The sequence below is a fragment of the Rosa chinensis genome, chromosome 5, assembly GCF_002994745.2.
Source record: "Rosa chinensis cultivar Old Blush chromosome 5, RchiOBHm-V2, whole genome shotgun sequence".
Lineage (NCBI taxonomy): Eukaryota > Viridiplantae > Streptophyta > Magnoliopsida > Rosales > Rosaceae > Rosa > Rosa chinensis.
The window spans coordinates 37,567,865-37,592,776 of NC_037092.1; the positions used below are offsets into that span (position 1 = coordinate 37,567,865).

General features: G+C 37.7%; 1 long non-coding RNA gene across 9 annotated transcripts; it reads right to left on the reverse strand.

The window, feature by feature from the left end:
- Positions 1 to 779: 779 nt before the first annotated feature.
- Positions 780 to 7,416, reverse strand: LOC112168115. 9 transcript variants are annotated; one of them, XR_005799366.1, is made up of 12 exons: positions 7,205 to 7,416; positions 6,950 to 7,073; positions 6,775 to 6,810; positions 5,944 to 6,010; positions 5,466 to 5,652; positions 4,803 to 4,922; positions 4,537 to 4,695; positions 4,307 to 4,394; positions 4,128 to 4,216; positions 2,914 to 3,071; positions 1,915 to 1,981; positions 780 to 1,023 (listed from the first exon to the last, which is right to left on the reverse strand). It is a non-coding gene; the product is annotated as an uncharacterized LOC112168115 (long non-coding RNA). The 9 variants fall into 9 exon arrangements; XR_005799370.1 differs by lacking the exon at positions 5,466 to 5,652 and having other exon boundaries at positions 4,542 to 4,695; XR_005799368.1 differs by lacking the exon at positions 5,466 to 5,652 and having other exon boundaries at positions 4,307 to 4,389.
- Positions 7,417 to 24,912: the final 17,496 nt, after the last annotated feature.

Here is a 24,912-nt window from a genome sequence, read left to right on the forward strand (position 1 = left end):
TCCAGGGCCTCTGCCTGCTCTTGCCTGAGTGTATGCAATATTTGCTGAGGATGCTCAACATATCTCCAGGGCAAATGACGCCCGATGCGTGGCAACAGATACTGAGCATGATCACAATGTGGGACTTGTGCGACATGGGGTGGCCTTCAATCAATGAGTTTAGGGCCGTGTACCGCTTGTCCTACTCAAAGAAGTTTCTAGGCAAGGGTACGTACTGTGACATTGACTGCCCTGGACTACAAGCCACTAGCCACCGACTTGCCTACATCGCAGAGTAAGAGGTGGTGCAACAAAGTCTTCCTTGCCTGTGGAAGATGGCAAATTAGGAATAAGAGGTGGAACGTCACTGGGACTTACCAAGCCATAGGGGACCAGACATATACACTGTCGGAGGTTGAGAGAAAGCGTATAGCCCGGGTGTTTGTTACTTGGGAAAAGGATGAGAGGAGGAGAGACCAAATAGAGATAATCGGAGACGATGTTGATGCAGCGGGATTGACAGGATTGCTGAGGAAAAAGCTCGGCTACAGACTTAGTGAGCATGGAAGAAATAACCGAAAAGAAAGTTGATAAAGAGGAAAAGAAAATTAGCCAAGATGAGCAAAACGCTAATAGTTATAGTCCAATTAGGGGAAGAAGAGGTTGCCATCACCATGAGATGGGATTGCACATCTATGATCCACCATCAGGGAGATGCACCATTATGTGATGATATAAATACACTAGCAATGATGCCCGCGCGATGGCGCGGGTGTATTATTCATGCATTATAAGAGAGCGGTTATAAACATTGATGGATTATATAGCTAAAGAGTTTTTTTTATACATTCCAAAATCTGGTATCTTGACCAGATGTGTATTTAGCTAAAAATGGTTAGACTTGGCCTTTGCATTTCCAAAATGGATTCAAAGCCATAGGACTATACGTGTTTCTGTGAAAAGGGTTTGGCCAAACCAACTACTTCACACCAACTTGCATGCTTGTCGGCGGGAAACAGCTCGTTTGGCAGCTTGAGGCTGTTGCTGGATGTCAGAAATTATGATTAATATGAAAGTCGAAAGTTCAATTGCATATGTAAATAGCTGAATTGAAATGTGAGGTTCACATATAAGCATGCATGTAGTCTAAGGTTTTATCAGCTCAAAAGGTATTATGATAGTAACTCCACAATGAAGGAGGTAATTAAACTACTTCTTCTAGTCACATATATGCATATTGCTGAGATTTTTCATCAATGCACGTACATTCACGTACTATCATGTATCTAATGTCAAATGAAATTAGGTGCTCTACTTTGTTGCGTTTTACGTAGTGAAAAATTTCCAGATTTTCATAAATAACCTGCAGTATGAAAAAGAACCAACGTAATAGTGATCGTACCCTAAATATATTTTCATTAATTCATATACACTGACTCCAAACCCCAAGTCGGAAATTCTTTCCTAAATTAAAATTCCTCAGTATTGTGCATTGTGCAAAACATGCACAGTATTGACAGAACTTCAATTCAGGAAACAATAGCTCATATTCAGGGTTTAGAGTTTAGGGTGAAAGGTTCAAGGTTTTGCAATCTTGGATGATCATAAGGCAATGTTGAGTAATTGCTGCAATTACATGACAATTCAACACATCCAATAAAACATCAAACAGTTGTCACCAATGCTTAAATGCCTGACTGCCTACAGATAACTGCATAGATACAAATTACTTTAAAATCACTTGAACAGAAATCTTTAGTGACACAAATTTCATTTAATAATCATGAATTCAAGAGCAGAGCTCCAGAATAACAAACAGAAAGTTGAAAGCAATAACAAAAGGTAAATTTGTTAACTTCCCCAAAAAAAACAGAACTGCTGCCACTTAAATAAAGCATTGCAAACAAATGAGCTCAATTTGAGAAAGTACATTACCTTAACAACAAAAGCTCCTGTAACAAACTTCTCCCTAACTTCTCTAAAGCATCACTAAGCTTGACACCTGAAACGTAATCAAACATATCAAAATAAAACTATAACAATAGAAAACCAAATGACAACTTTCAGCCTCTCCTGCAGAAAAAAACAACAGCAAATGGAGTATGAATTATTCCGTATCACCATATTCATATGACATGCAAACATGGAAGAAAAGAATTCTGTAAAATGAAGAAAATTTAAGGAACATTGATATATACTCATTATCCTTTTATTTGAAATCACAGCACTTCGCACTTTGTTTTCATCCAAATAACTTGAGAAGTCATTACCAAGTCAAAATAATCATAAAAAAGAAAAAGAATTTCCCAAAATATTTTGCTGTAATTCTAAGCCTCCGCTGTATGAAAGAAACTATAGTCAATTGTAATTGCTTCTACAAAGAAAAGATCTAATACTTGACTAAATTTGGCATCAAATGGTCACCATGATCAGGAGAGCACACAAAAGTCAAACAACAATTTAGGGTATACATGATATTTCCAGATTACCAGATTACCAGAAGTGGAATAGAGACCAAAAGGGAAGCCACTGCTAATACATTTGCTGATTATATGTATGATATTTAATTGACTGATAATATACATGATATTTCCAGATTACCAAAAGTGGACATTATTTTTGTCATTTTTTTCCAGGCCAAAAAGAAAACAAAGGTAGAGAGATTTAAAAATACGCAATAGAAAACATAAATTTGTGTCAAATTATTGAAAGTGAGCACATGAAAGAAATTTCAAAATTCTATCATAGAGAAAGAAGTGATTGCAGAGAACCAGAATAACCACAGATTAAAGAATGTGAATAACAGTTGAATTGTAATTTCCACAACAAATAGGAAAACTGGTGCAACAGAAACACAACTAACTGAAAGCAAGGGCTTTATGCCACATATAATAGAGGTACAGAGTTCGCTCAAAACTAAGTAGCTTCAGTTACCTCTTCAACTGTGGCAGATACATCCTTTGTGTCATTTGTTGTGATTGTTTGAATTCTTAGGGGATGCTTACTGCCAATAGCCACATTTTGAACCATCATTGTCCTTGTCTTTCTTTTGGCAGTTTTGTGTATGGATTCACAATGCTTTTTTCTGGGAACTACTTTAAAGATAAAGACAAAAAAAAATGACCCATAGAGGTAGAAACACATATATAGTTATGCTGATGTCTACTACCAATTGCATCTTATCTGCTTACCTAAATGAACGGAGAAGTAAACGATAAAGCAATTACTACCTAATATCCCATTCAACTGATGAGAACATATCAGCCTAATCTAACCAAGGTGAGGCTTAGTTCTACAAATCTAATACAATTACTTGGTTCACCTGAGGCAAGCTTCTTCTTTTCAGAAATCAGAATGTTTTGGGAGTTACTATGTAGTTTTCTATAGACAAATATCCAATGAAAGTAAGATCTTTTCCTACGCCATAAATGAATTATTGACCAATTGTAAGTGAACTAACAAAAGCATTGACAAAAACGACAGCTTCCACCTTAGCAAAACTGAGCAAACAAAAAAAAAAAAAACAAAAAAAAAATTTTGAAGCTAAACTTTCTTTAAGGCAGGAATAAGCATTGCCAAACTTGTTGTGCTAAATAATCCAATTGAATAAAAGTAGGAGAAATTTAGTGTAGATGAATGGTAATGAAAATCCTAATTGAGCTAGTAATCCATCAGACAGGTCTGATACTGTTTTTCTGTTGTTTTTTGGTTCTGATCTTATTAGTTGTGCTGCGAAAGAGGTTATAGTGGCAGAGTTATCCACTAAGCTCAGCACAGGGGACTTGCTGAACCAGTTATAGCGCACACGAATTCTCATGGAGCATAGAATGAGGTGACTGGTTGCTAAATTATGTAACTCTCTATTTTATGTAATCAGATCATTTAAAGAGATTCAAGTATTCATTTTTAACTCTACTCGAATCTTATTAAAAACTTAAACTCAGATTGGACATCATGCCTGTATGCACTTTTCCTCACAACTCTTAGGGTCGGGATCAATTATAAGCAGTTGTAAACCAACGTAATTTTACATATTTCATCATTTTTTATTTTATATCATTTAGAATTTTAGATAATGCAGTACAAAGCAATTAAGCTTTTTGTAATCACATTTATGTAAATCTTTAATTAAACATGACTCTGATTACCTGTGAACTCCAAACCATTTGCCATTCCCCTTCTTGAAATTCCGATTCACCTATATTTTTTTATTTAAGAAGATAAACTCCTCGATTACCTGCAGTATTAATATGGTAGCCAGAGACCATATCAGCAAAGAAAAGTTGCTTTGACATACAAAGTACACATTTGGATTCACAAACATTACCTCTTTAACTCTCGTACTAGTAGACATGATTGACAATAGTCTTTGCCTAAGTTCAGCTCTCTCTGCAGAGCAAATGTTGTTCCCTGCACTACAAAGTTATTTGACGACTCTCTTAGCTAGGAGCAACTGAATTTTAGTTTTAAGTAACTATATATCACTATATGGTCAGATAAAATAAAGAAGTAAACAGTTAGAATATGGAGTGTGCTAGATAATCAAGTCAATATTACCTTACTTCTTCTTGAGATATGTGCTATCCAACCACCCTTTGCCTCATCTCCAAGAAGTCTGAATAGCACTGAATATGATACCTTGAATGGTAAAAATTTAAACGAAAAGGCTGCTTTGTCAAATCAACAAAGTATTTGCTTTTTGATTTTTGCTTCTGCCTGCGCAAAAACAAAAAATTTGAACATAAAGGAGAAGAAATATGTACAAAATTTTTTATAAAACGCAAATGAAAAGTATTAAGTAGTTGAGGAGAGCAAAGTCATACCTCTACTTTCAGGTCATCTATTGCATCAAAGCACTTTAGAATATTAGATACACGTTGATCCTTCATCTGAAGATAAACTTCTTGAAATATGCTAAAGAAGTTCACCCCCACAAATGTTCACTGCCAATTATTTAGGCATCAAGCAAACAACACCACAGAGCTAAATCAAGTATTTACTTTACAAAATCGAAATTCTGATCCCCTACAGATTAGTACATACCAAAGTTCTTGTTTTCAATTTCGGTGTCCATTATTAACATCCATATCTTTACACATAACAGATTGCACGTATTCATCTTTTATATAGCTAATATTTTCTGGATCTTGATAAACAAAATTTGATTCAAACTTAGGTCAACTTTCAATAACAATATTCGGAAGAACATGTAAAAAATTGGTAAGAAGCTACACTTTACTCACATTATCTGGAAAATTAAGCAGTTATATCAGATATATCGGTTAATATCTTTAAGACTATCTGAATAGTTGTCAGCCACAATAAGATAAGTATGGTCTGAGCTATCCTTAATATGCAGAAATAACTTAATCAGATAGACTGCTATGGTGTAGTTTTATATACGATTATCACTTGGGAAACAGAGGTGAACTATTACTTCTAGCTACTTGATGTTTGTTATTATGTTAGTCTGAATCTGCACTAACCTCTGTATTTTCCTGAGCTTTGGGTTTTGAGACTCTGGCTTTAGTATTCTCTCTGTTTTGTGTAAATGGTTTACATGCAGATGATTTGAATGTGGTCACCAAAGTTGGAAGAAAAATGTCCAGAAACAGCAGGCAATTCTGTTCACTCACATAAAAAGCTATCGCCCCAAAAGCAATTAACCATTTACTGTCAAACAATACATCTCATTTTAATGATACTCCACCATAATAAGCTGTGTTCAACCTATTCTATTCCCAGGAATTCCTTCATACTATGCACAAAGGAGAATACAATTGAGTCCATGTACAATGACCTTTATGTAAAATTACTATCTCCCACCCAGAAACCTAATCAAAGGCATCTGCAACTACACACTCATGCATGAAGATAACAACTTCAGACCTAAATCAAATAACTCTTAGGGAAATTGACCATCTCCAACCACAAAAACCTAATCAAGGGCATCAAAAGATTTACCTTGACCAGAAACTTTTTATTACAGAGAAGGCCCACTCCTAAATTGGTCCAATTGAGTACACAGGCACTGCAAGTAAACCAAAAGCAACAAAAGATCAAGAGTTTGAGAATCAGATTTAGGAGTTTGAAGTCTTGAATGATCATAAGCGAATTGAGTTAAAAAAAAATAAAAAATAAATAAATAAACTCAGCTTTCAAAGCTACTGACAGACCCAATATACCAAGAACATCCCTTTTTCGTCTCTACACTGGAAATTATCACAAAGACAAGGGACTTTAATATGTCAATCAAGGTACCCAAATTATACATGTTAATTATGTCCTTCAACTACCGCTTTAAAAAAGAAGTAATATTCTAAAACATAAGAAGCAGTATGCTTAAACGTCTCTGTTACTCTGTATACAAACATGGATATACTTCAAGCTCTCCATGGAAATAAAGCAAAGGAATGACTCATTGCATCATATATGAAATTTTATCCTCTCAAAACCTCCTTTCCAACATCATAATCTGTATTAGAAGTTAGGCACTCTATTTCTACTTCAAGATATGAAAGTGAAATAGATCAACTTTGTTTAGAAAGTAAAGAGTTAGCAAATATCATCAAGACACATCAGCGAGACTGGGTTGATCACGACGACGATCATATATATATATACATACATATAATGTTATATACATATATATACGCGTGTTTTAAGTGTTAGCAAAATTGTGTAGTTGCCTCAATATTCAAATTCTGAAAAACAAAAACTGAAAACAATGCATACAAACTTCAAATTCCATAGCTGGTTTAACGAAGTTCAAATTCTGAAGAACAAAAACTATACCTTGAAGTTGTTGTAATGAATGATCCAGATTCCAAACTATAGAGCAAACAGAAGGTGTAAAACGTAAAAAGTAATATCATTTGAAAACTAAGAAGAACAAATAATTGAATAAATATTACAGCACATAAAAATTGACAAAAGAATAGTAACAAAACGTTTTCAGTGGAAATCAAACCTGTTCCTCTCCTTTTCGGCACAATTCTATTTTCTTAGATTGTTGATCGAGGCATGTTCATTTCTTCATTCGGTGTTTGCCAAGCCAAAAGCTAGACTTGAATTTATGCAGAACTTTTTAAATCCTGAAATCCTTAAAATATTGGTTATTGAAAACAGTTTTGGGATTCTTCAACCACAAAAGAAAAATTGAAAATAGAAAGAACTATGAGTATATAGGAATTGGGAAACGGATTAAACCAAGAAATGGACTTACTTGGATCATTGAAAGTTGGCTCAACTCCTTGGATATGTAGTTCTAGCTCAATGCATAACATAGAAGTTTGAAGCTTCCAAAGGAGAAATCCAAAGGGATAGAATGATCCGAAACTATGTAGAGATCGATATGATCAAGAAGGCTTTACTAGCTTAGATAACTTCTAGAAAACACACATAACAAAAGGCTTTTTTTTTTTTTTTTTTTGTGAATGACACATAACAAAAGGCTAAGATAACTTAAAATGGCAAAAAAATTGGATCCCTCATTAGAAGATATATTTCCTTTCATGAATGGTTTAAGTCTAGCAAGACAGCAAGTGGTATTATTCATTTTTGATAATGTAACGTTATTATTATTGCCCTTTTTGGGGGATTTGTCGGTTTGTTCTCTGACTCAACGTCTTTATCGTATGAGGCATTCCCTTGTGGGCTAGCTTAGTAATATCACTAGTAAATGTGATCGATCAATACTATTAATACCTCATAACCATATAAACTTGAAAATACGTGCTAACTGGAGGATCTAGTTAATTAGTAGTACTTTTGTGTATAGTGTTTGAAGCTTGTAGTGAGTACAGTTACTGGATATGTATGTGTATTGTATTTTATGATCCTTGGGAGTCTTAGAAAAACACCTCTCTTGTTAGGGACCCTTTCGACTTCTTCAAGAAGAGTGATTTCTACCAGAAGTTAGTGCCATTTGATTATCATAATGATCAAATATCAAATAAGGTTTATTCAATCGAATGTTTTAGTCTACATAAGTGACTCAATGAATTTCGATGCGAATACACAAGGACCCATACACAAGTTGTTCTTTCAAAATAAGTAGACATTGAATGGTTAATTTTGACAATTGAATTAATTACTTTGAAGGTAATCGTCCGGCACTTCTTCCTTGTTTTTCATCATATAATTGGAACAAAGTCCCTAAATTACATATTGACCCCTTTCACCCCTCACTCATCATCCTCTCCTTTTGTGGTGCCACAAGGCATCACGTACAATTAATTCAAGACGGGTATTTTTATGGGTTTCACAAACCAAATACACTTCTCCACGAGAATGAGAACCTTGCGGTGCAAAGCTTTTTTTCTGCATCTCTTTCTTTTTCTGTTAATGTCACCCACCTTTTCACTTTTGTGCAGACACTTTGCCATGTTGATGAGGGCTCTGCCTTGTTGCAATTCAAGGAAAGCTTTACTGTAATACACAAGTCTGCGCATCCAAAGTTTGCATCTTGGACAGCGCAAGAAGGACAGATGAATCTTAGTTGTTGCTCATGGATTGGTGTCAAGTGCGACGAGTCTCTGGCTATGTCATTGGCCTTGACCTCAGAAGCAGTTATCTTTATGGTTCTATCAATTCCACCAGCAGCCTTTTTTAACCTGTTCACTTGCAAAGGCTGGACCTTTCTGATAATGACTTCAGTCTTTCTGAAATACCATTGAGATTAGGCCATGATCTTACCAGCCTATCCTATCTCAACCTTTCACACTGCTCATTTCATGGGGACTTCCCTGTTGGCATCTTCCATCTAACAAACTTGCAGGTTCTTGATTTGGACTCTAACCAAGACCTAAAAGGTTACTTTCCTGATTTCAACAGGAGTGATGCCTTAAAAGTATTTGAATGCTGCGAGGACGAGTTTCTCTGGTTACTTACCTGCTTCAATCGGTAACCTTCATTCCTTAAAATTCTTGAGCATTGAGTACTGTGAGTTTTATCCCCATCTTCCATCTTCAGTAGGCAACCTTACCCAGCTCAGTTACCTTGATATCTCTTTCTTTTTTACCGTAGTTTCACTCACTCGTACGTTTCACCAGTCAATTTTAGTCTCACAGGTTCTAATTCATGGTCTTGGGGAGGACGTAATACCTGAACCCCGAGCGCTCATAGAAGCTTTACAAAAATCCTCATAGAGGACATCCTGTGAGTATTCAGGAGCCTCTTCTAAAGAAAGGTCAACAACATGACCTAGACTAGCAAAGTGTGCTAATCTATCTGCCACACTATTTGCTTCTCTAAAAAAATTTCAAATTACAATAGTATCAAAAGCACTAATATAATCTTTGCAATCATCAATAATTCGACTAACCTCCAAGTTATCCTCCCCTTGATAGTTCAAAGCATTGACCAGTATAGATGAGTCACTTTCAACTTCTATTTCTCTCCATCCTTGGTGTATTGCAAGTAACAAGGCCGCTCTGCAGGCCTCAGCCTTGCATTGGGGTGCAGACAAGGTTTCAAATTTCGGTTTCGGTTTCGGTTTCGATTTCGGTACTTCAAATTTAAGGAAATTTCGGAGAAAGTTTCGATTTCGGTGGAAATTTCGGTTAAAAATAAAGAAATCAAATTAATTGCATTTATAAAATGATATTTTTGAATGAAACTTTTACATAGACTAAACTAACCTATAATAAACCTATTTACAATGTAACATCTCTAAAATTATACATTTATAATAGAATTATGATATTTTATATGGATGAGTAATTAACTAGTACTGTAGTAGGTTGCTAAACTAGTGTTTTTATCTATATGTATTGATAATGTGTTGTATATTGATAATGTAAATATGATTTACTTTTTTTTAATAATTAGAGAATTACAAGGGGGTGGGGCGGGACACGTAAAACCAAAACCCCGTGAATGAAAATGAACAAGTACAACAAAAGGAATATAAAAGCTACTATGATGTGGTTCGATCTAGCTGGTTGAACTGCTTTCATTTATTATCATACAATACTACTCCCAAGTACATGAATTTTGGAAATGATTTTCGTACTTCATCACATGGTTATTGTATGTGTACGTGTTGTTCCCTTTCCACATGCTATCCATATATCGGATATTGTGGAATATCATATTATGATGTTACAGTGTATGAAGCATACAATATTTGAGACGAAGCAAAAAGCAAATCATGTTATGTTTTGAGCATTTAACTTTGTAGCAGATAAAAACAAAAAGGTTTTTTGTTGTATTCAACTTGATTGCAAAAAAAAAAAATCAAAATTTCATATTTTCTCTATAAAAGTATGAAGTAAAAATTCATTGTAGGTGACATAAAATTTAACAGAAATTTTAGAGAAATTTCGGACAAAATTTCGGTGTGAATTTTTAAATATATATTGTGTGTGTAGATATTTCAGAAATTAAGAATTTCGTGGAAATGTACGGAAAATTTCGGGAAACTTCTGACGAAAATGATATAGCATATGAATTTCGTTTCGGTACTTCAAAATTACGGAAATTTCGGCAGTTTCGGAGAAATTTAAAACCTTGGGTGCAGAACAAACAGAGGACAACAACCGGGACCACGTAGCATGAATTATCTATACTATTAAGAGAAAAGAGATTGCTCTCCAAAACTGAATTTTTTACTAATTTGACCCTTATATATTAAAAAAATATGAAATATGTTGAAGGAAAATCAAGTTTAGTGTGCCTTATCAAACTAGGAATAGGAATAGGAGAGAAGGTTCTAGATTTCCCAATCCTACACGGATTGGTATTCCTTGTAACATTAGATTATGCACTTTGTAATCCCTATATATAGGGCTCCTATTCTCTATAATGAAATACACTTCTCTCATCAATCTCTCTCAATACCAATATACTTAAACACGTTATCAGCACGACTCTAGCCACAAAAACAGAAAACTAAAAACCCTAAAAAAATTTCTTCTCACCAAAACCTGCCGCAAGCACTTGCCTGCAATTCTCTGCCTACCTGCGTGCCTACTGCCCCTGCAGCACCTAGCCCCTTGCTAGCCCGCCTGCTCCTGCAGCCCTCTCGGCCTGCCTACCTGCCAGCGAGCCCCCGCGCCCAGTTCGCTGCCCTGCAGCCCCGCGCCCGTGCGTCCACCCCACGCTGCCCCTGCAGCGTCCCCGCACGCACACCTGCGCACACCTGCGCCCGCTGCTGCCCCGCGCGCACACCTGCGCCCGCTGCTGCCCCGCGCGCACACCTGCGCCCGCTGCTGCCCCGCGCACACCTGCGCACCCTGCTTCCCTACGCACACCTGCGCACGCTGCTGCCCCACCTACTCACCCGTGCACCTGCAGCCCTACACCACTGCTGCTGCTCCTGCAGTTTGCCTCCGCTGCTCCTGCACCACTACTACCACCGCAGCCCCTGCTGCCCCGCATTCGCTGCACGCCTCTACTTGGATTTCTTTGCTCCATCACGCCTGCATCGACACGCGCGTGATCCAAATACAAGTAAGTATTCAAAAGAGTAAGTTTTTGAAGTTCCTATAATTCGGAATTTATATTTCTTATTCTTTTCTCGGGGACTTGAAAACCTCCCTTCTTCTACATCCCACCTTTCTTATAACGTGGGTTCGATCATTGAAAAGCGGAATCGTGGGGATTCACGCAATTAACGAACTAAGAGCGTTCGTAAGACTTCGGACTAAGAGCGTCCGCAAGCATCGATTTATGACCTAATAAACATCATTGTTTCGGTCTAATCCAATTTTCTTGGAAATCGATTTCTTGGTAGCATAGCTCGGAAATCTTAAATATTTAGTTGTCGTGGAAGTTTTAACTCCGAAACTAATATATTTCTTCTTCTTATTTCAGGATGTCGAAACTTGACTTTCCTGCACTTACCTCAACTGGCTCGGAATATCATAGTTGGGCCACGGATGTTGAGCACCATCTCACTTCAAAAGGGATCCTACCCTTAATTCAAGCTCCTAATCCTACTCTCATATTTGAGCGTACGGCTACGAACAATGCCACCGCCCTCATCTTGATGAGGCGCCACATGGATAAATCACTCCGACTGGAGTACATGGCAATCAAGGATGCTAGAGAATTATGGGTCGCGCTAGAAGAGCGATTTGGTAATATCAAGGATACCCTCCTCCCTGACTTGAAAGTTCAATGGGGCAATCTACGATTCGCCGACTTCAAGTCTGTAGCTGAATATAATTCAGAAGTTCTACGCCTCAAAACCATGTTGGGGTTCTGTGGACAACCCGTCACAGAGCAAGAACTAATTGAGAAAACTCTCTCCACCTTCCCCGTCTCAGCAATTTTGCTCTCAAAGCAATATCGAACGGAATTCGATACTAGACGGATCACGAGATTTCATCAGCTCATTACTATTATGTCTGTAGCTGAAAAGCATGATAATATCCTCGTGAAGAATTATAATTCAAGGCCTATCGGAACTAAGAGCGTTCAGGAGGCGAATTATAATCATGCACCCAAAGGAGGGCGCAAGGAGCGGAACCCTAACAATAAGGGACATAACGGACGTTTTGGTCCATATAACCGCCCTACAAAGGAAGGAAACCGCCACAATGGAGCGGGAACACGTGGCAACAAAAGCCAACGTGGGAGAGGGGGACACAAGGCTGCCGGCCATAGGGGTGGCGCCAATGTCCAACACGGACGCCAATCTCGTCCTCATGCACAAGATGCATCTCAATTCAAGGGAGGAAATCGTAATGATGCATGCCATAGATGTGGATCTATTGAACATTGGTTCAAGCAATGCAATGCAAGCAAACAATTAGCTGCACATTACAAGGCATATAGGGATTTCGAGAACATGAGACCTATCTTGCCGAAGATGTAGAAGAAGAAGGTGATGATGCACACGCCAATCTCACCATAGCGGACTTTAAATCTGACAAAGAATTGCACAAGGATGCTGCAGATTTTGATTAGTATAGTCCTTTATTTTTTCCAAGAATCATGTAATGGCAATTATGCCTTAAATCAATAACATGACTTATTGTATTAACTTTTTCCCTCTAGGCGTACTCAAGAGTACTTGTGATGTCTAGGCAAGGTTTGATCTGAGAGAACGGTTTTAAAAGTGAGCAACGCTCCACCAAAATCTCACCTTACCTTACCTGGTCACAACAAAATTGAAATTACCGAACGGATTAAGTGACTACGATTTGTCTACTATTTGATTTTATATTGGATTAGATTTTAGTCAAGAAACTTTGATGTAATCATTGGCTATCATTAATAAAGTATCGACTTATTTTATTCAAATGTCTTGGACATATTCTAAATTCGAACTTTATTATTTTTCAGTATGTTTCCCGGAGAGCTCGAATGCCTCGTGGATAGTGCCACTACACATACCATCCTTCGAAACAGGCAGCTATTCCTATGGATGGCGCCTACTCGATCTTCTGTGACTACGATGGCTGGACCATCTCAATTGATTCATGGTCGAGGACCAGCTCAATTTATGTTGCCTAATGGCACTACTTTGAATGTCACCGAAGCTCTTTATGCTCCTAGGGCAGGAAGAACCCTATTGAGCTTCAAAGATATAAGAGCCAATGGTTTTCATGTGGAAACACATTGTGAGAATGGACAAGAGTTCCTTTGCATCACCTCTAATGACTACGGACATAAACGAGTCTTAGAGAAACTTATGTGTCGCTCTAGTGGGTTGTATGCAACCACTATTCGAGTCATTGAATCCAACCATGTCATGAGAGATGATTTATGGGATTCCGACACATATAGGCTTTGGCACGACCGTTTGGGACACCCAGGTCGTGACATGATGATCCGTATATTAAAGACTTCACACGGACATCCCTTTTTCAGAACAAAAGGAAGTAAAAATCGACATTTGGATCAAGGAAGAGCACCTGCGCCTCACGGCGCCTTCCCCCTTCAAGTCCGGCCACCACTAGCCGGCGCCGCCATCCCCCTGCGGCTCCAGGGTGGCTTTGACGCCACCTCTGCTCCCCTGACTCCAATTTCTGCTTCTAAAGTCAAAAGTGACTTCATGGCTCAACCAAAATCCTCATTGGTTATTTCTAAAGCCCATTATTCGTTCTGCAAAGCCTGCTCTTTAGCAAAGTTAGGATCGAGACCATCCTATGCAAAGGACACCAAAGAAAATATACCATTCTTGCAAAGAATCCAAGGTGATATTTGTGGACCTATTCAACCACCATGCGGACCATTTAGATATTTTATGGTGTTGGTTGATGCATCGACACGCTGGTCACATGTCATGCTATTGTCCACAAGGAACGCTGCATTTGCTAAACTCCTAGCACAAATAATTAAGTTACGGGCTCACCACCCTGATCATCCCATTAAGTCTATAAGATTAGACAATGCTGGGGAGTTTACATCAAAGACTTTTGATGATTATTGCATGTCCATTGGGATTGATGTTGAACATCCTGTTCCTCATGTTCATACCCAAAATGGTCTCGCAGAAGCCACCATTAAACGACTACAAATGGTTGCTCGAGTATTGGTGATGCGCACCAATCTCCCTATTTCTGCTTGGGGCTATGCAATATTGCATGCAGCTGTGCTTATTCGTCTGAGGCCCACTGCCACCCAACCATTCTCTGCGTCCCAGATGGTTACTGGGTATGAGCCTGATGTCTCACACTTACGCATATTTGGGTGTGCAGTCTATGTGCCTATTGCGCCGCCACAGCGCACCAAAATGGGTCCTCAAAGACGATTAGGCCTTTATGTTGGATATGATTCTCCAACGATTATCCGCTACATAGAACCCTTGACAGGCGATCTCTTTACCGCTAGATTTGCGGATTGTCACTTCGATGAGACAGTCTTCCCATCGTTAGGGGGAGATAAGAACATCAATGTTCAACAGGAACGACCGGAATTGTCGTGGTCTGTCCCCACTCTGTCTCATCTTGATCCCCGAACCGCACAGTCCGAAATTGAAGTGCGGAGAATTCTCGATCTTCAGAACGTAGCAGAATCGATGCCTGATGCGTTTTCTGATATCGCTAAAGTGACGAGATCACACATACCTGCTGCAAACGTGCCTGCAAGGATTGATGTCCCTAAAACTAGAGGACATGACACTAACTCAAGAGGATTTGAGCATGGCGCCAACGTCCCCTCTCACAGTGATGGTGACGTTGTGGCTAGGCCCATGGCTCCTGCCAGGAAGCGCGGGAGGCCTATAGGTTCGATGGATTCTCGCCCAAGAAAGAAAGCGAGTTTGGCACAGAATAATCCATTAATCATCGATATAAATAATCCATCTCATGAGAATATTCCGGATTATGGTTATGTCCAAGAGACATCATTGGGGGACGCTCCAATGTCAGAACCAACTCCAGAGAATAGAGAGATCTCCATAAATTACACTAGTGTACATGAGATGATGGATAGAAATTCTATGGCGATTGATGATGCATTTGCATATCATATTGCAAAAGGAATTATAGAATATGATGATATCGAACCTCGCTCTGTTGAAGAATGTCAACAAAGAGCGGATTGGCCTAAATGGAAAGATGCAATCCAGGTTGAATTGGATTCACTAACAAAGAGACAGGTATTTGGGCCTGTAACGCAGACACCCCCAAGTGTAAAGCCTGTTGGCCATAAATGGGTCTTTGTTAGAAAGCGTAATGAGAAAAACGAGGTTGTTAGATACAAAGCCCGCCTTGTGGCGCAAGGTTTCTCACAACGCCCTGGAATTGACTACGAGGAGACATATTCTCCCGTAATGGACGTTATAACGTTCCGCTACCTTGTCAGTTTGGTAGTTTCCGAAAAACTTGACATGCAGCTTATGGATGTGGTTACAGCATATCTCTATGGGGATCTAGATTCAGAGATATATATGAAGGTTCCAGATGGACTTCAATTACCCAAATCAAGTGGCTCTAAACCACGGAGCGCGTTTTCAATAAGATTAAAACGCTCACTATATGGATTAAAACAATCCGGACGGATGTGGTATAACCGTCTAAGTGACTACTTGATTGGGAAGGGATATATTAACAATGAAATATGCCCATGCGTGTTCATTAAAAGAACAAGTTCCGGATTTGCAATCGTAGCAGTTTATGTCGATGACATGAACCTAATTGGAACTCTAGATGAGTTAAAGGAAACTGCTAATTACTTGAAATCCGAATTTGAGATGAAAGATCTTGGGAAAACACGGTTTTGTCTCGGTTTAGAACTCGAGCACCGTAGTGATGGAATCTTGATCCATCAGTCTGCATATACTCAGAAAATTCTAAGGCGCTTTAATGAAGATAAAGCAAAGCCTGCAAGTACTCCCATGATCGGCCGTAGTCTTGAGCCCGGAAAAGATCCGTTTCGTCCAAGGGATGAGGACGAAGAACCCCTAGAGGCCGAAGTGCCCTATTTAAGTGCAATAGGCGCATTATTGTACTTAGCTCAATGCACAAGACCGGATATCTCATTCGCAGTGAACTTGTTAGCTCGACACAGCTCTGCGCCAACACGCCGCCATTGGATTGGTGTAAAGACCATCTTTCGATACCTAAGAGGTACGATTGATATGGGCCTATTCTATCCCTACAGAGAGAAAAGGAATGACGGAAAATTGGGATCGGACCCAAAAAGGCAAAACGCCCCCGTCCATGGAATGGCCGCCGGCCATGTTGCCGGCGCCGGCGCCGCCGCCGCTCATGGTGGCCGGCGTCCTCCTATCTCCCTCCATCAAAACGACAATGATGTCTTGATGGGCTTTGCTGATGCAGGGTACCTCTCTGACCCTCACAAAGGTCGCTCCCAAACAGGTTATGTCTTTACCATGGGAAGCACTGCGATATCTTGGAGGTCTACGAAACAGACCCTTGTTGCTACTTCCTCAAATCATGCAGAGATTATTGCTCTACATGAAGCTGTACGTGAATGTGTATGGTTAAGGTCTGTAATTCGACACATTCAAGGAAGTTGTGGTTTGAAGTCTACCACAGATGACCCTACATGCATTTATGAGGATAATGCAGCTTGTATTGAACAAATGAAGTTAGGTTTCATCAAGGGCGACAACACCAAGCATATATCGCCTAAGTTCTTTTATAATCAGCAACAACAATCACTTCTAAAGATTGAAGTGAATCAAATCCGATCAGAGGATAATGTAGCGGACTTATTCACTAAGTCGTTACCTAAATCCACCTTCGAGAAACATGTGAAGAGCATCGGATTGAGAATGTTATCCGAACTCCCACGATTGTAGCAATCAGGGGGAGATATCGACATCAGGGGGAGTTATGATGTCTACATGTTCGATCTCGAAGAGTGAAGGACGTGTTGTGCTCTTTTTGTCCTTCGACCAGGATTATTTTTGTCCCACAGGGTTTTTGTTACCTGGCAAGGTTTTTAACGAGGCAACGGATGAAGCGTCACTACCAAGTTTGAGCGGCACAAGGGGGAGTGTTGAAGGAAAATCAAGTTTAGTGTGCCTTATCAAACTAGGAATAGGAATAGGAGAGAAGGTTCTAGATTTCCCAATCCTACACGGATTGGTATTCCTTGTAACATTAGATTATGCACTTTGTAATCCCTATATATAGGGCTCCTATTCTCTATAATGAAATACACTTCTCTCATCAATCTCTCTCAATACCAATATACTTAAACAAAATATAATTAATCAAAAGGGACAAAATAGTAAATTGAAAAGTAGAAAAAAAAAAAAAGGAATACAAATTCCAATAAAAAATAGTAGAAAACGTGGTAGTTGTATGAAAAGATTTCCCACTAATTTTAACTTCTCTCCACACACATAATGGGTATAGGCCTGCTAGTATTGTTTAATTAGGCCACCCAACTTGTTAGCCACACCTAGTCTATGTCACCCCAACCAATTTTACAAATGAACTTCCCCGATCAAAACATATTTGATGTGTCCACTTATCTCCGCAAAGGAAAAAACTTCTTATCCAAAACAAAAAAGAAAAAACCTTGTCCGAAAAGAAAAAGGCAAAACAAAAAACTTGTATATATGCATTCGGTAGTGTTTTAAGGAGTATTTTGGTTATTTAATTTAATATTCGGTGATATATTTTATTTTGTTTCAATGTTTTTATTGAAGTTGCATGAAGTATGACAATAAAATATTCATCATAATAAACAGATCGAATTAGTAGGCTGAGTATCCATTGATTTGGATTGATGTATTAACGATCTGCTGAGTTAGCGGACCGGGTTGGGTTGAATCTTGTTGTTACTAAACTGATTCGGATTTAGGTCTATCCGCTCCAAAACCGGTCCATTTATAGGTTTACATGTTCCTACAGCAAAAGATAACCTTGAGGCCAACATTTGGTGTTACAAATATAGCTCCAAGGCCATGAAAGTAGCTGCTGGTGAAAAAGGTAAGCAATCGGATAATGCATAGATGTCTCATGATTCTAAATGAATTAGATTTTGGTTTTTGATCTTTTTTTTTGATGTTGCAGGTGTTATATCAGTGGCTTTCAAGTGGGAATATAGAAACCAAATAGAGTTAATCGGAGATGGAATTGCTGAGGAAGAGACTCGGCCATCCAGACTTAGTCAGTGTGGAAGAAATAAGGGAAAAAAGAAGTGATTAGAAGAAATATGGCTATATGTGAGACTAATAAATAATAATGACGAATGAGCCACCTTGTTGCACTACTATGTGATGAGATATATGTATTTTCCTTCATGAATACTTAAAGTTTAGAAAGTTATTGATCTATCACAATGTTTTATATATTGTTGCCCGTTTTAGTTATCGGTTTGTTAAAGAAAGAGTTGATTATTAACGTTTGCCATTTTTACTGAATGTGTTTCGTATTTCATGATTACTTGGAAAAACACCTCCACTTGTTTTGAGGTGATTTCTGCCAAAAGTTGGTGAAGAGGAAATCCATTTGATTATCATCATTATCAAATCGGTTTCATCAATATCAGTGACTAACTGACTTTCGAAGTGTTTACAAAACTGATTCTTTCAAAATAGCTAAAGAACAAAAGGTTGTGATGTCTTCGGCACTTCATTAAAATCGTCCACAAGGTATCCCATTAATCCCAGTAAAATTCTCCACATCCTCCCTTCACCCGCCAATTCTATCAACAACGCTTACCTAGACTTATTTATTTTTTCGGAGATCCTCAATCCCATTGGGGTAGAAGTATTCAATTTCACTCTCATTTCTGCAAAATGGGTCCTCGTAAACTTCCTCACAATCAATTTAAGCCCCTAGCTAGTGTCAAAGTCATAAACCATGGCTCATCTCCATGATCAATAAATCAATAATGCAGATCATCATGACTTGAAGGTTAGACTTTCGCGTTATTTGACTTCAAGGTTTCAACAGATCGGCGGTAGAGCGCGATGGACAATCATGCATATATGATCAAGTGATACAAATATGATCAACTTGTTTTATTTAAGGAATTTTTCCTCACCTTCAAATTAGCTTCTGCCCCATAGGGTTAGTGGTTACTACAGCTAGTTCTCGACTTATCAGAAGTCATGAGTCAATAACACATGCCCATTTTTTTAGTCATTTCTAGTTGACATCCCCGGCCATGTAATTGAAAAAGAAGCAAACCCGAGTGACTTGTGTCTACTAAAGAACTTCAATCTGACACTCCGTTTTGTGATCGAAGCCCATAAACAAAAACAAATCAAATACACTTTGCCATGAGAATGGGATCATTGTGGTGCAAAGTTTCTTCTGTGCATCTCTTTCTTTTGCTGTCACTCCCACTACCACAAAAAAATAAAAATAAAAATAAAATAAATAAATTTAAGGACGTTCGAAAAAGCTTTTAAAAACTTTAGATAACACGTAAAAAGAACGTCTTCTATTAAGGAGTCATTATAAGTCCATTTTTAAATGTCCATTAAGACGCTTGAAAAAGGTCCTTGTAGCTTCCAAAGAATGTCCTCTACTGTTTGCTAAGACATTTCAAAGACGTCCTTATAACTCAAAAAGACGTCCTCATATATTTATTAGGACTTTTTGGAAATGTCCTCTTAGCTAAAAAAAGATGTACTTGTACATATTGGAGAACTAGTAAATGATGTCTCTATATGCTAAACAAACTGTTATATATTACATATGAGGACACGCACTTTAGTGTCCTTAAATTCCAAAAAAAGGTCATTGTCGACATTACAGGATTTTAAAAAAAGAAGGCAAATAAATGTCCTCTATTAACTATTAGGATGCACAATATTTGTCATGAAAATTCCAACAAATGTGTACAAATTATCCCAAATCTTGTGGCATCCAAAATATACATTACCAGCCACAAGTCTCGGTGAGATCATATTACATGTACTTCTAGTGTTTTCAAAAAAATTAGCTAATCTAAAGGCATGCACAAAAACTCAACTTACTATATACTTTGCAAAATATAATAACCAAGCCGTGAGTTTCATCCCCATGTTCCATCTTCACTAGGCAAACTCACTCATCTCAATTACCTTAATCTTTCTTTCTTTTTCGACCGTAGTTTCGCTCACTCAGACATTTCACCAAACAATTTTAGCCTCCTGGATGCTAATTCCTGGTCTTGGCCGGATTGGAAAGCTAACCAAACTTCACCACTTGGGCCTTGGCCATACCTACTTAATTGAAGGAAGAGTTCACATCTTGTGGCTAAACCTTACTCAACTTGAAGAGCTCAACTTGGGCAATAACCATACGTATACATATAACTGGTGAAATCCATCATGGCATGGCTTACGAAGCTGCTTTACCCAATTAAAACTCTTTAATGTTCGGTTTAACAATTTGCAAGGAGAAATTCCAAGGTCCGTATTCTATCTTTATAATCTTGAATTTCTTGATCCTTCTGCAAATAACTTGATTGGATCAGTTGATTTTGATAATTTTTCCAGCCTTAAGAAGCTAACGCCATCTCCAGTAGCAGAGTTATATTAAGGTCAAAGCTATAATATAGGCTCCAGAAATATTATTATTTATTCATGAACAACTGAACCATTTCCAGTAAGGTAGGGTTAAATTTTAGGCATTTATGATTTTACGTTATGTTTTTCAATTTTATGATTTATTTTATTATTATAATATTTTAATTTAGACTAAGTAATATTTTAAGGTGTACATTTGGATGAGGTATCTATTTGGTATTGTGATAACATTTTCGGATAGGATTCTTAAGTGCCATGTGCCCTTTTAGAAGCAAATCTCTAGATTCCCGATTAGATATAGTGTCGACGTGGCAAAACTAATCATTATAGAGTCTTATCAAATTTTCTAATAAGATTTTTGAATGTCATGTTTTGACCAACTCTCTAGATTTTCGATTAAATTTTATGCATACGTGATGGTTCTATCGTCAGCTTCAAACCTCAATAAAAATGGTGGTTTCAGATGCATATATAACTCACTATCTCATCTCTAATTGTTTGTTCAACTTATAACTTTTCATTACATTTTGCAATGAATTCCAACTAGTTTTCTCAGTGGAATGAGAGGTGGCATGAAAACAAGGAAGATGAAGAATATGATGCACAGAGCCGAAGAAATACAACACAAATTATGGTGGAAAAGGCTAGCTAGTTGACTACTAACCCACTTCAACAGTAACCTTTTCTTGGTCCTTGATTTGCTTTCTTCTTGCATCATTTCTTCCCATTAGCCTAGGAATCGGATCCCTAGTTAAAGTTGGTGTTGAATTATTATCGATATGATCATCATCATCATCTTCCAAGGACACCGGGAGGTTTCTTTGCATCGAGAGTGGACCAAAGTGTTCTTGTGGGAACTCTACCTATGGAAAGAGAAATTTTTGTCATCGAGACTTACAACTTTCCTCCAATCTTACATTTGGATGATTGCCATTGAAAACGTCAATGAATTTCGCTCCACTTGTTTCTAAATGCCGGCTCCTTTTTTTGCCATTACCCTTCGTAAAATTTTGAGAGACTTTCATATATGTAACACAAAGAGCTTCATTTTCTTTTCTTGTCCAATTCACACTTATGAGAGAAGGAGTTGACATGTTTCAAATAAGTAGAGGTGGTAAAAGAGAAGATAGAAAGTGTGAGAAATTAAGAAAATAGAATGTATGTATATATAGGTAGAGTGGAAAAAAAATAACTGTTTTTTTCTTGTTAACACAAATATATACGTTACTAATACATATAAAAAAATTATAAAATAAAAAAGAACAACGGCTAGTAGTTGCAGCTATGTTTAATTGATAGCATGATTTTCTACCATTGAATTGCAACGGTGAAGTCATTTGGGCAGTTGATTTTTTTTTTTTTTTGTCAAATGCATGCTACGGTAGCAGTCTTGTTAATTAAGCATAGCTGCATAATTGATGTTGGGTCTGCGGGTCCTACAAGAGCCTAAGAGCCACCTTTAAGGCTATTTTCAGCGCTTCCCACCCCCACTTTGGACCTAGACTCATCTTTAGCTCTGTGGACTTTTGCTCGTTGGAGTTCATAATTTTGAAAAAAAGGGCTAGAAAACTCATTTTGGCCCTCCTATTGGAGATGGCCTAAGGGTTACTTCAGTTATCATTCAACATGTTATCTCTGCGGATGAAAAGTTGTTTGAGCGCTACTGCTTTGAAGTTTGAAGTTCTGAAACTGGGTTCATGAAATTTAACCAAGATCCAGGGATTTTTAAAGAATCATAGTGGATTGGTTTGAGCTAGACCTATCTGACAACTTTATTCAGGCCAAATACCAAAATGTTTGTGGAACTTAACTAGAGAAACCTCGTTGTATCTCAACCTCTCTGGAAACCCTTTAACTTGATTTGATCAAAATCCATACATTATTCCATGAAGGAACATCCTCGTTTTTGACGCTAATTGGTTTTATCATGTTATATGGATCATTGCCAACTCCACCCCCAACGATCCAAATTTATTTCTGTTCCAACCATAATGGACATGTTTTCAAAGGAGCTCACTATCTAGTATTTCAATATACAAACCCCAGAAACAAAGTTAGAACAAGTACAAACACACAAAAGTCTTATACAACCTAGCTCTACGTCTTTTTAGGTTTATACGGTTATTATGAATATCAATAATCACATTTACAAATTACATATCCAAGCTAGCCATGCACAAGCGCATGCATTATATTATAGAAAGTAAGACCCATATCGTTTTACTACTTCATGAAAATTTCTATCGATGATGATGATATATCCAAAAAATCTAAAGAAGAACATGAAAACGACGATGACTTAATTGGAGGTCTAAACACTCAGTCCAACCATTATGTCCAAAGTCCGAGGCTCCTTTCTCATAAAGGTCAACCTAAACCTAACTTGTCATGTTAATTTGTAATTAACCAAAATTTCTCCTACGAATTTGACAAAAACACTTGATTCAAAATCAAAAGCGTACTACTTTTCATGTATCGTGCTTCACAACATCTGGGATGAGGTATTGGAGGAATGTTTTTCTGTTTGGCTACCTAGAGAGTTGAGATTGTACCCTATCTGCTCACTTACCAATAATACTAGATATGCATTATGTGTTAGAGATTTCGAGCCACTAGCAGCTTGTATAGGCATAGCTTGCAATTTCTTGCACAGGCGCTACTTCTAGTATCATGGCGCTAATTAGCACTCAATCCTCTCTTCCTTTAAAAAAGAATAACTAGCGAGATCCCTGCTTTATATAAAATTAATTAGCTATGCAAATAACGATATTTCAAGAGTTTGAGAATATGGAAGTAATGAATGATATATCGAAATTTGATGAAAACTATAAGGAAACTTGAAATGTACTCAAAATATTGGAAAAGTGTTGAGCTTATAATGTAGTTTGAAAAATAGAAACTTCTGAGTTTATTTTAAAAATTTTAATTTTAATAGAACAATAGAGTTAATGAATGTAATGTACGTGAGGGTATGTGTTTCATTTTGTTTGATATCTAGTGGCTGTAGATCTCATCAAGATTTTGACATAGGCATGTATATAAGTATATTATCTAGTGATTTGATCATCAACTTCGTAAATCAAACCATGAAATAAGAACAACCAAGAAAAGGTATCCAATTTAATATCCATGTCTTCCTTTCCGTTTTATTCCAAGAACTAAACACCAAATCAGAAAAGTTAAAAGAAAAAAAGGTTTCTCCAACTCTCAATAGAGGGACATATGTGCCTTTTGGTAGGTTCTCTTTCTCTCATTTCCATAAGAAAGTACGTGTAATCAATCATCCCCAAGTTTATTTGTTTCTCAGACCAAAGAAAAAAAGGTTAATTTATTTCTTTCAAATTTTTTGTTATCCTTAGGCAAGCTTTTTTGTGGTGTTTTGGAGTATGATATATTCTGAATCAATTAGTTTACCCATCGAACGGAAGAAAACTTAACCGCAAGTCATCGTCCAGAATACCATAGAAATTTTGCATCGATGGCGCCTCTACTATTTTTGGTACTCCACATCGGTGAAATAAGGATGTGAAAAGGTAAAAAATAATGACAAGATCCCACCAAAACTTCACCAAAAGAGGCAACATCTTCTCCAAAGCCACATCAACTCTCCTTGGAGACAAGGCGACAAAGCATCACCCATCCACATATTCCTCCACAAAAGCTTTTCCAATAGCTACATTACACAAACACAACATCCATTTGGACTCTCTTTCCCACCATCTTCTCCCTATTGCGTCTTTCTGCCTCTTCTCACATTTACCAAACCCAACTTGGTGAGAATATTAGTCCCCAAACTTTGCCTTCTTGGCCTTTGGCGCTTTGCACCGCAACTGCAGATACTTCAATTTCTTTGTTTACATCATTGATCAGAATCTGCTAGATGGCTAAAAATTTGAATAGATTAATAACGATTTTCAAACTTAACCCCCTGTCCTATATATAGAAACTAATACAACCCCAATGCCACACCTCTAACTCCCTAAGGGCTTTCTCAATAGTTTTATTAAAAGTTACACTACCCTCCTCTTCTTCCTTCT